Source organism: Canis lupus, chromosome 27 (genome assembly GCF_048164855.1).
Source record: "Canis lupus baileyi chromosome 27, mCanLup2.hap1, whole genome shotgun sequence".
Classification (NCBI taxonomy): domain Eukaryota; kingdom Metazoa; phylum Chordata; class Mammalia; order Carnivora; family Canidae; genus Canis; species Canis lupus.
The window spans coordinates 11515564-11527539 of record NC_132864.1 but is presented as its reverse complement, the minus strand read 5'-3'; the positions used below and the strand labels follow the sequence as shown (position 1 = coordinate 11527539).

At 45.4% G+C, this 11976-nt stretch overlaps 1 protein-coding gene and 1 pseudogene across 3 annotated transcripts in view; one reads left to right on the top strand and one right to left on the bottom strand.

The window, feature by feature from the left end:
* The window catches only part of SCARB1 (scavenger receptor class B member 1), a 100174-nt gene extending 95801 nt beyond the window's left edge, over nt 1-4373 (bottom strand). For 2 of the 3 annotated variants that reach the window (XM_072802164.1, XM_072802163.1), the window contains exon 1: nt 4335-4367. The gene's annotated coding sequence lies outside the window, so the exon portion shown is untranslated. Of the gene's footprint in view, nt 1-4334 lie in introns of all 3 variants that reach the window. The other variant, XM_072802165.1, reaches the window with a different exon arrangement.
* Nucleotides 3785-3868, top strand: LOC140619875 (U6atac minor spliceosomal RNA; annotated as a pseudogene).
* Nucleotides 4374-11976: the final 7603 nt, after the last annotated feature.

The following is an 11976-nucleotide window of genomic DNA, read 5'->3' as shown; positions in this document are numbered from 1 at the left end:
GTTCAACACCTAATGACTCAGTGAAGCAATCAGTATAAACATCCGACGTCCTCCTAAAGGACAAAGTTCACACTGATACACAAACGGCTTCAAGAAATGTTTTTCATGTTGAAAGTGGATTTTGCAAAGTGGAATACTGACAAAATGTCAGGGGAAACTTACAATAATGTTTACATTAAAAAGTGCTCTAAGATCCCATTATTCGCCCAGCAAAGATCAAAGTTGAGAAGCCCCGTGCTGGCTCGGATGTGGGGAACCGAGCATTGCTGGTTGTTGTTGGCAGAAGTGTAAGCTTGTATAACTTCTTTGGAGGGGGGTCTGGCAAAGCTCATCTGTGTTTAAAATGCATATGTCCTTTGACCTAGCAACTTCCCTTGAGAAGTTTGTCTTTCAGATATACATGCATATGTGGACAAATATCTACATGTAAGAATAGCCTTTGTTGCACTGATGATAGAAGCAAAATATTGGGAGCAACATGAATGCCCAACAGTAGGGGATTGCTTAACTAACCCAGCACCACCCAGCAGAACCTTAGGTGATGATGGAAATTGTCTCTGTCTGCTCTGGCCAGTATGTTAGCCCCAACAAATCTTTCTACTGAGCACTTGAAATGTGGCTAGTGCAATTGAGGAACAAATTCTGTTAAGTTTACACTAATTTAGTTGTAAATAGCCATGTGTGACTAGTGGCTGTGATATTAGTGCAAACCTACACAACGGAATATTTTGCAACTGGGAACAAGAAAGGAGGATCTGTATGTACTGAGCAAAAAAAAAGTTTTGGGGTGCCTGGCTGGCTTAGTAGGTGGAGCATGTGGCTCTTGATCTTGGGGTTGTAGGTTCAAGTCCCACGTTGGGTGTAGAGATTACTTTAAAAAATAAGATCTAAAAAAAAATAAAAAATAAAAAAATAAAAATAAAAAATAAGATCTTTTAAAATAAGTATTTTCAAACTATATATTTTTTAAAATATTTTATTTACCTATTAATGAGAGACACAGAGAGGGAGAGGCAGAGACACAGGCAGAGGGAGAAGCAGGCTCCATGCAGGGAGCCTGATGTGGGACTGGATCCCAGGATCCCAGGATCATGCCCTGAGCCGAAGGCAGTCGCTCAACCACTGAGCCACCCAGGCATCCCTCAAACTATATTCTTACACCAAAAAATCAATGTGGAAAGAGTACATATGGCATGCTTCATTATGTCAATAGTCTCCCAAATGCATAGGACATTTAGAAGGATACACAGGAAACTGGTAACCATGAGAAAAGAGAACTGATAAGGTCTGAATATTTGTGTCCCCCTCTCCCAAACTCAGAAGTTGAAATCGTAATCCCCAGCATGATGGTATTAGGAGGTGAGGCTTTCAAGAGGTAATTGGTCAGGAGGATGCTGCCTCCATGAGGGGATGAGTGCTCTTAGAAGAGAGACCCCAACTGAGGGTCACTGGAGAGGAGGGGTGTGAGGGAATGGGGTAACTGGGTGATGGGCAGTAAAGAGGGCACATGATGTCATGAGCACTGGGTATTATATGCAACTGATGAATCACTGAACTCCACTTCTGAAACCAATAATACATTATATGTTAATAAATTGAATTTAAATTTTTTTTTTTAAATTTATGATAGTCACACAGAGAGAGAGAGAGAGGCAGAGACACAGGCAGAGGGAGGAGCAGGCTCCATGCACAGGGAGCCCGATGTGGGATTCGATCCCGGGTCTCCAGGATTGCGCCCTGGGCCAAAGGCAGGCGCTAAACCGCTGCGCCACCCAGGGATCCCCTAAAATTTTTTTAATTTAAAAATAAAGAAAAAAGGAATTAAAAGACCCCAGAGAACTCCCTCGCCCCTTCTGCCACATGAGAAGACTGTCATCTGTGAACCAGGTAGTGGCCCTCACCCAACACTGAATGTGCCAGCATCTTGATCTTGGACTTTGCACCTGCAGATCTGTGAGGCGTGAGGTGACGGGAGTCCTTCATCTGCACTGAACAGCCCCTGGCCACACGTGTCTCCTGAGCACTGGGAGTACAGCTCTGCAGCTGAGTATGGCCCGTTTTATCTCATTTGAATTATGTAAAGTAACCACGTGTGGTCATCCTCTTAGACCCCCAGTTGCAAGCCTGTGACAACTTGGTGGCCCTTCATTGTCCCACACCAAGGAGTCATTCCTCCCGAGAAGTCCCTGGAGCTGTCCGTCCTGCTGCCTCCCTGTGCCTCTGACAAACTGTCCCCTAGCCCTTGGCTCACTGAAACGGCTCAACCACCCAGCCCAGAAGAAGGTAAGATGCTGCTTCTCAGACTCAGAGCCTGATTGAGAAGCTTTGGGTCCTGAGCACCGAATGCTGTGGTCAGAGAGCAATGAACTAAGGAAAAAAGCCCCCCCGCCCCCTTGGGCAGTCCTGGGGGCCCAGTGGTTTAGCACCGCCTTTGGCCCAGGGCGTGATCCTGGAGACTCGGGATCAAGTCCCATGTCGGGCTCCCTGCATGGAGCCTGCTTCTCCTTCTGCCTGTGTCTCTGCCTCTCTCTCTCTCTGTGTCTCTCATCAATAAATAAATAAAATCTTTAAAAAAAAAAAAGAAGAAAAAAAAAACACCCTCAACCCATGTTCGTGATGCTTCCGTGCAGGGAGGTATATGAGATCCTGGTGGTGAAGAGCACTGCACTGGAGCAGACTCCCTGGTGACCTCCCCTCACCTCTTCATCCCCCAGGTTCCACATCAGTAAAATCTGAAAGATAATCGTGCCTTAATCACAGGGTTGTTAAGAAATTTCAAATTAAAGCAAGTGCTGGGTATGTGTCAGTTATTTGTGTTCAGGGGGCAGGGGACCAGCAATGTGCTCAACACAACCAGTCAGAAAATGCTTAATACTGATACGTGCTAGGGAGGATGTAGAAGTGGATCGCCAGCGGTTGGTCAGGGAAGGGAGGTTGGTGCAGAGCCCTGAAAGAGCAGAAGGGGTCCTGCTGGGAAATGTAAGAGGAGGCATTCCAGGCAGAGGAGGCTGCAAAGGGCCTGTGGCAGAAGAAATCCTTGAGCTAAGCCAGAAAGACTGCAGAGGCAAGCCAAGGCCAAGGCCTGGGATGGTGCTCTAAGTGGGATGTGTGGTCCTTGGATAGTTTTAAGCGGGGGAGGGCTTCTGGTTTTCAATAGCTAACTGGAACTGGCAAACCAGCACGCGGGAAGGCCCAGACATGAGGCTGGTACAGTGCTGGCGCCAGGTCGCCTTCCAGTGGTCCCTGAACTCACCCCCTTCCTACTGCCCTTCCCACCCCATGGGCTGTATTTGCTCAAAGAAAGAGTTGCTGTATTTGCCCAAAGAGAGAGTTGGAAATGAGGAATGAGGGTCATGGGCTCAGGCAATTATCCTTCTAGAAATCTGTGCACCTCACACAGCTGGGAGGAGAGTGGCTTGGAGCAGGATGCAGGCAGAGCTGCCAGGGTCTGGCTATGCTTTGGAGGCTGAGCGATGGTATGTGCTGATGGATAACTCTGGAGGTACAAGGAGAGGAAGATAAACTCTTCAGCCTGAACACAAAGACACGGCGGAGATATTAGCTGGGCCAGAAAGACTAAGGCAGGGGCAGCTGGAGAGAGGAGTGCAAATCACAGACAATAAATGTGTTCTACTGTGTATTATGTTTTTCAAAATGGTGCACATCCATGACAAAACAATCCGATGAATCCAGAATCCAGCTGGCCTGCTTCTCCAAAGTAAATGTCAATACTTAGGAAACAAAATAAATAAGTCAGAGCACTGTCCTAACCTGAGACAGGAAGGAGTCTGAGTGAAGGGAGAGAAGGTTGGCACTTCCCTTGATAAGAATGGAAGAGGTCAGGGATCCCTGGGTGGCGCAGCGGTTTGGCGCCTGCCTTTGGCCCAGGGCGTGATCCTGGAGACCCAGGATCGAATCCCACGTCGGGCCCCCGGTGCATGGAGCCTGCTTCTCCCTCTGCCTGTGTCTCTGCCTCTCTGTCTCTCTCTGTGTGACTATCATGAATAAATAAATAAAATCTTAAAAAAAAAAAAAAAAAAAACTTAAAAAAAAAAAAAGAATGGAAGAGGTCCTCCAGCCTGACCACACACATACATAGGTGGCTTAAGGCATGGCCACCTAGCTATAGTTTCTTCAAAGTCCTACCTCTGAGATACACTGGTAGGGAAAATCAATGTCATGTCTGCCCTGGCCCCCAAGATTGGCCCCCAGAGTCTGTCTCCAGTCAGGCTTGGTGATGACATCACCAACACAACAGACGGTGAATGGAAGGGTCTGAGGGTGATGGTGTCACTGAGCATCCAGAACCAGACAAGCCCACACTGATGCGGTACCTTCTGCCTCCACCCAGGTCATCAATATCTTCAGGGACCTCCAAGAGAAAGAAAGAAGCAGAAAAACATTAGGTACAGTGGAAGTATCACTTTCAATGAGATTGTCAACATTCAACATCACCCGAAAGATGTAGCACTAGTACCATCTGAGACCACAGAACTCTCTGGAACCATTGAGAGATCCTAGGGAGCGCCTAGGCTGAGGACTGCCATGTTGACGGCCACTACTGTCATGATATCAGTGGAATGTCCAGCTACTTAAGAACAGGAAAGGAGGGGGTGCCTGGGTGGCTCAGTCGGTTGGGCATCTGACTCTTGGTTTCGACTCAGGTTATGGTTTCAGGGTCCTGGGGTTGAGCCCTGCATCAGGCTCCGTGCTCAGCAGGGAGTCTGCTTGAGACTCTCTCCCTCTGCTCCTCCCCTCACTTATACTCTCTCTCTCTCTCAAATAAATAAATAAATCTTAAAAAAAAAAAACCTAGAAAGGAAAATGTTTCAATAAAGGATCATTTGACAAGAGAGAGAAAGAAAGATAGGGAGTAGTAGGGAGGAAGGGAAAGGGAGAGAGGGGGAGGGAGGGATGGAGGAGGGAGAGAAGGATGAGGAGAGTTGAAGCTTAAATCTTTATTGGATCCTGGTTCAAAAAATAAATTGGTATACAGACATTCTTGGGACGATTAGGAAAATCTGAGTGTAGAGTTGATCAATATCTCAGACACTCCAAACATTCTTTTGGATAACAATAGCATTGTGGTTGTATAAGAAACCACCCTTCTTAGGAAAGGCAAGATGAGGAAACACCCATTAGGGCTCAAAAGATGATGTTTGCAATTTGCTGTCAGATGATTGAGCTAGATAGATAAAGCAATCACAGCAAAATGTAAATTACTGAATCCAGGGGGAGGATTCATTATACTATTTATTGTATTATTCTTTCAACCTTTTGGTATGTTGGAAAATTTTAATAAAAGGTTTGGGGAGATATGTACCCCAAAGTATAAAAAGCTTTTTCTCTGGATTTTTAAGGTGCAGATTCATGAAGTGTTTGGCACCTCTGCTTTGCTGCCAGCTGCTGGGCGACAGTGCACTTCCAGAGGAGATTCCCATGCATGCTGTGGTGCATTGACTTGGATAATCCTGCAGAGCAAAGGATTTGGCCCAGTTCTTGCAAGAGCACCCCATGAGGAAAAAGCTTTTTGGAGGTGCCACCACTGAAAAGCAAGAGGTAAGGGGCGCCTGGCTGGCTCAGTCGGTGGAGCCTGTGACTCTTAATCTCGGGGTGGTGAGTTTGAGCCCAGCGTTGGGTATAGAGATTGCTTAAAAATAAAATCTTAAAGGAGCACCTGGTGGCTCAGTGGTTGCACATCTACCTTTGGCTCAGGGTGTGATCCCAGGGTCCTGGGATTGAGTCCCACATCAGGGTCCCCACAGGAAGCCTGCTTCTCCGTCTTCCTGTGTCTCTGCCTCTGTTTGTGTGTCTCTCATAAATAAATAAAATCTTAAAAAAAAAAAAAAAGACAGAAACCAACTCCTCCTGGCCTTGGAGGTGGGGCTGGACAGTAGTCACTCACTACTGTCAGGTATTATATTTATTTTGTATTCTTTTTTATTATTATTTTAATTTAAAATTTTTTAAATTTTGTTTTCTTAAAAGCATCCTTTATTACTCATTCGATCATAAAACGCCACCACTTTACTAATTGTTCAGATCTATGTAGCTTTGTCTCAAGGCAGAAAGTAATATTTGGCTCTGTCTGCTAGTTCTGTGCCTTACACAAGACCCTGGTTCTCTCTTTAAGATTTTATTTTAAGATTTTATTTATTTATTTGAGAGAGAATTATTCCAAAACTTTCAGGATTCTCTTATGGCAGGGAAATATTTGCAGGGAAAAAGTCTAATCTGTTTTCAAATATTTTTTAATGAAAGAAAATGAACAGGGCCTCTTAAGAACTTTGTAGGTCCTAGACATTTTTACTTTGGATGCCACAACCAACTATTAAGCATTGCATATTGTATCTGACATTAAAAGGTACCCACAGGGATCCCTGGGTGGTGCAGCGGTTTGGCGCCTGCCTTTGGCCCAGGGCGTGATCCTGGAGACCCAGGATTGAATCCCACGTTGGGCTCTCTGCATGGAGCCTGCTTCTCCCTCTGCCTGTGTCTCCGCCTGTCTCTCTCTCTCTCTCTCTGTGTGTGACTATCGTAAATAAATAAAAATTAAAAAATAAATAAATAAAAGGTACCCACATTTTGGGTTCCTGGCTGATTCAGCTGATAGAGTGTGAGACTCTTGATCTCTGGGTTATAGGTTTGAGCCCCACGTTGGGTGTTACAGATTACTTAAACACAAAAACTTTTAAAAAAATAAGCAAAGTTTAAAAAAATTAAAGGGATCTCTGGGTGGCGCAGCGGTTTAGCTCCTGCCTTTGGCCCAGGGCGCGATCCTGGAGACCCGGGATCGAATCCCACATCGGGCTCCCGGTGCATGGAGCCTGCTTCTCCCTCCGCCTGTGTCTCTGCCTCCCTCTCTCTCTCTCTCTCTCTCTCTGTGTGTGACTATCATAAATAAATAAAAAATTAAAAAAAAAGATTTAAAAAATAAAAATTAAAAAATTAAAAAATTAAAAATACTCACATCAGATACAATTCCCTACTTCAGAGCGAGATGGATGTCACTTTGTATACTACATTGTGTAAATACTAATATTTTTATTTTTTATTTTTTAAATACTAATATTTTTAAATTCAAGTTTGTAATTTTAATTTTTTTTTTAATTTTTACTTATTTATGATAGTCACACACAGAGAGAGAGAGGCAGAGACACAGGCAGAGGGAGAAGCAGGCACCACGCAGAGAGCCCAACGTGGGACTCGATTCAGGGTCTCCAGGATCACGCCCTAGGCTGCAGGTGGCGCTAAACCGCTGCACCACCAGGGCTGCCCAAGTCTCTCACTTTAGTAGGCCTTTGAAAACCCCAGCAACTGGGCCTATAGACTTTCATTGACAATATGGCCCTGGAAAGAAAGAAAAATGAAATCTGATGACATACTACGTGAAATACAGAAAGTAAAAATCATTAGATATCAAACAAGATTTTTTAAAGATTTTTTTAATTATATATTTTTTAAATAAAGATTTTATTTATTTATTCATGAGAAACACAGAGAGAAAGGCAGAGACATAGGCAGAGGGAGAAGCAGACTCCCTGTGGGGACCCCAGTGAGGGACTCGATCCCACAACCCTGGGATCACAACCTGAGCCAAAGGCAGACACTCAACCACTGAGCCACCCAGGTACCCCCAAGCAATATTTTTTTAAACAGAAGCAATGACTGCTGGGAATTGGTAATGTCTCTGCAAAAGAAAATGCTAAAGGGGCACCTGGGTGGCTCAGTAGGGTTAAGAGTCTGCCTTCAGCTCAGGTCATGATCCTGGGGTCCTGGGATCCAACTCCATGTCAGGCTCCCTGCTCAGCGGGGAACCTGCTTGTCCCTCTCCCTCTGCCACTCCCCTTTCTTGTGCTCTCCCTCTCTCTCTTTCTCTCTCTGTCAAATAAAGAAATAAAATCTTAAAAAAAGAAGAGGAAGAGAAAGAAAATGCTAAAGACCAAGACGATATGAAATTGATTGCACTGATTTTGAACAAGGCCAAATAACACTTGATCAGGGACTCAATGCAGGGATGGTATCTGCCTCCAAGATGATTCCAGTGGTCCCACCCCCCTGGTATTCACACCCTGTGTTGTCCCCTCCCACAGTAAGCAGGGCTGGCCTTTGTAACCAACAGGATATTGTAGAAATGTAAGTATGTGACTTCTAATGCTAGATCATAAAAGACACTGCATCTTCCACTGTGTATTTGCTTACATGACTCACTCTGGGAGAAGCCAACTGCCGTGTTGGGAAGTCACTGAGGCAGCCTTATTGAAAGATACCAACGTCAGCATCATCGTACCAGCTGTGTGAGTGCACCATGCACCATCTCAGCAGCAGCAACTCCAGCCGTAGGCAAGCCTTCAGGTAAGACTGCAACATCATTACAGACCCAAACAAGGACTACTAGAGCTACACATCACTTGAATTCCTGACCCACAGAATCCTGCATGACTAAGCTGCTACATTTAGGGGTAATTTGTTTCACAGCATTAGATAACTAGTGTATCAGGTACAACTAATCAGTGTCAGCAGTGTGGCTGGTTGCCAGCAGCCAGTCCTAACTTGTCCTTCTTCCTTACAGAACCTCAATGTCCACTTGATTTAGGGATAGTTATCTCACCCCAGAGAAGGTCCCAGTGAGGCTTGGGCATTCATTGGTCACCCCATTCCCTGTGCTATCAAATGGCTTAAGAACAAGCATTTGCTTGATGTCTGGAAACACAAGAATGCTGTTATTTTAAAGCTTTCAATATTTTTGTGATTCTTCATTTGGGGCAAACTCTTGCTTTGAGAAAACACTTCTGTGAGTGTTTCAACCCAAAGGGAAAGCCAAACTTCTATTCTAGAATGAAGTTTGAAGATCAAGAACCTCAATTTCCTGCAAATTAATGTCGGCTTGTCTTGAAGATGCGTCTACATCTTCAATGTGAGTGGACGTTAGATGGTGTCATTGGAGTGCAAGGTAAGTCTTTTTTCCTTATCCCTGGCCCCAGTGAAGGTAAGGCTTGACTCTAGACTTGGAGGACAACCAAAAATACCCCTCTAGGGCCAAAGAAGAATGTCAGGTCAGGACCAAAGAGAGAGATGACCTCTCAGAGTGCCCCAGGGGAAGAAAATCACCTGGGAGCATTATTATCTGCAGCATACAACTGTGACTTGTCTACTCTGTGATTTCTTTTTACTACCTCTTCATCTGACTTAAAAAAGAAAGAGGGTGGGGGGAAGCAACCACCAGTGAGCTGTAATAAGGAAAGAAAGAACAGCTGGGTCCTGAGGCAGGCCAGAGAAAGTCATCAAAGCCCAGAGAAGCCACATAGAAGATGGCAGGAAGTCATGGGCGGAATGCCCCAGAGCAGTAGGCTGGCTGTGTGGCAGGTGACTATGAGCGCAGACTTGTGGAAAGTGTAAGCATCCCTTAGAAACTTAGGGAAGGGGGGCACCAGGGTGACTCAGTGGTTGAGCATCTGCCTTCGGCTCAGGGTGTGATCCCAGAGTCCTGGAATCAAGTCCCATGTCAGGCTCCCTGCATGGAGCCTGCTTCTCCCTCTGTGTGTGTGTGTGTGTGTGTCTCATGAATAAATAAATAAAATCTTAAAAAAAAAAAAAAAGAAACTTAGTAAAGAGCTTCCTAGAGGCAGTACAGACTATTGTCTCATATGGACCTGGAGGAAGCGCTGACCCTTCCGCACTGGCTCACAGAGACGCTGGGGTCCACCTCCCTGATCCCTCCTGCCCACATTAGAACTGGTCACTCCCCCACCATAGTCCATCCTGATGGGCTTCATCCTTCACTCCATAGAGCTTGGGTTTCCCAAACTTTTTAAGATTCTTTTGACAGCTTGTAAATATGTCCTATTTAGTATAACCATCTCTGAGAGATAAATGTGTCCTATCATTGTTCCCCATCAAAACCTATATTCTACCCATAAGAGGAAGAAAAGCAGTAAGAACAACTAAAAATTAATAAATAGATTCAGATGTTACAACAATAATAAAACGAATGAGCACCTAGCCCTATTCTAATCAATGAAGGCAAGTCTGCTGCAGGGGACTTCCAGGAAAGATGTTTTTTGTCTTCCTAACAAGAGTCACAGGAACAAGGTGTCAGTTTTTCTTCCTCCGAACATTGTTGGGTCTGTATACGTGATGTCTGGAACTGCTCAGCCCTCTTGCTGATGACCACACAGAACAGGCCAGAGTCCTAGCTCTGAGTGTCTTGTCATAAAGATAACGTATAGCTAAACTATGGAAAGAGCCCAAATGCCCATGACTGATGAGCCACCTGGGTGGCTCAGTCAGTTGAGCATCTGACTTTTGGTTTCAGCTCAGGTCATGATTTCAGGGAGATAGAACCCCACATTGAGCTCTGTACTGTCTGCTTGTCCTTCTCGCTCTGCTCCTTCCCCCGGTTACGCGCTCTTTCTCTCTTAAATAAATTTTAAAAATCCTTTTTTTTTTTTTAAGGTTGTATTTATTTGACAGAGAGAGACGATGAGTGAACAAGCAGAGAGAGCTACAGGGGCAGAAACAGGATACCTGTTGATCCAGGAGCCTGATGCAGGACTCTATCCCAGGATCCTAGGATCATGACCTGAGCTGAAGATAGTTGCTCAAATGACTGAGCCACTGAGGCGTTCCAATAAATAAAACCTTAAAAAAGAAAAAAGGGGCAGCCCAGGTGGCTCAGTGGTTTGACGCCGCCTTCTGCCCAGGGCCTGATCCTGGAGACCCAGGGTCGAGTCCCACGTCGGGCTCCCAAGCATGGAGCCTGCTTCTCCCTCTGCCTGTGTCTCTGCCTCTCTTTCTGTGTGTGTGTCTCTCATGAATAAATAAATAAAATCTTTTTTTAAAAAAAAGAAAGAAGTCAATCAGAGGAAGACAAATACCATATGATTTCATTCATATGTGGAAATTAAGAAACAAAACAGATGAATAGGGATCCCTGGGTGGCGCAGCGGTTTGGCGCCTGCCTTTGGCCCAGGGCGCGATCCTGGAGACCCGGGATCGAATCCCACATCGGGCTCCCGGTGCATGGAGCCTGCTTCTCCCTCTGCCTGTGTCTCTGCCTCTCTCTCTCTCTCTCTCTCTCTCTCTCTCTGTGACTATCATAAATAAATAAAATAAAAAAAAAACAGATGAATATATGAGAAGGGGAAAAAGAGAGGGAGGCAAACCATAAGAGACTTAATGGTGGAGGGAGGTGGGTGGGGGATGGGCTGAAATAGGGGATGGTAGGTATTAAGAGGACACTTATTGGGATGAACATTTTGGGTGTTATATGTAACTGATCAATCACTGAATTCTAAGCAGACGCTTAACTACGGAGCCACCCAGGTGCCCCTACTAGAAGTTTTTTTTAAAACACTGATGCCTGCCCCCCACCCAAGACCAAGCATTTACCATCTGTTGAAAGCCACCCCCTCACCAGCCCCTTCCCTTCACTTGCTTATTGGACTCCAGCCATACTGATCTCTAGTTCCTCAAACACACGGAACCCTGCCACTGCCAGAGCTCCTGCACTTTGCACTGCCTCATCTTTTGCAAAGATGCCTCCAATCACCCTTCAGGTCCTACTTAAAGAGTACCTTTGGGGGGCACCTGAGTGACTCAGTGGTTGAGTGTCTGCCTTTGGCTCAGGTAGTGATCCTGGGGTCTGGAATTGAGTCCCACATCGGGCTCCCCACAGGGAGCCTGCTTCTCCTTCTGCCTGTGTCTCTGCCTCTCTCTGTGTGTCTCATGAATAAATAAATAAAATCTTTAAAAAAAAAAAAAAAAAAGAGTCCCCAGGGTGGCTCAGTTGGTTAAGCCTCTGCCTTCTGCTCAGGTCATGATCCCAGGGTCCTGAGATGGAGCCCCACATCAGGTTCCCTACTCAGCAGGGAGTTGTTTCTTCCTCTCCTTCTGCCTGTCTCCCCCAATTGTGCTCTCCCTCTCTAATAAATAAATAAAATCTTAAAAAAAGAAAGAGTCCCTTCCCAGAACGCC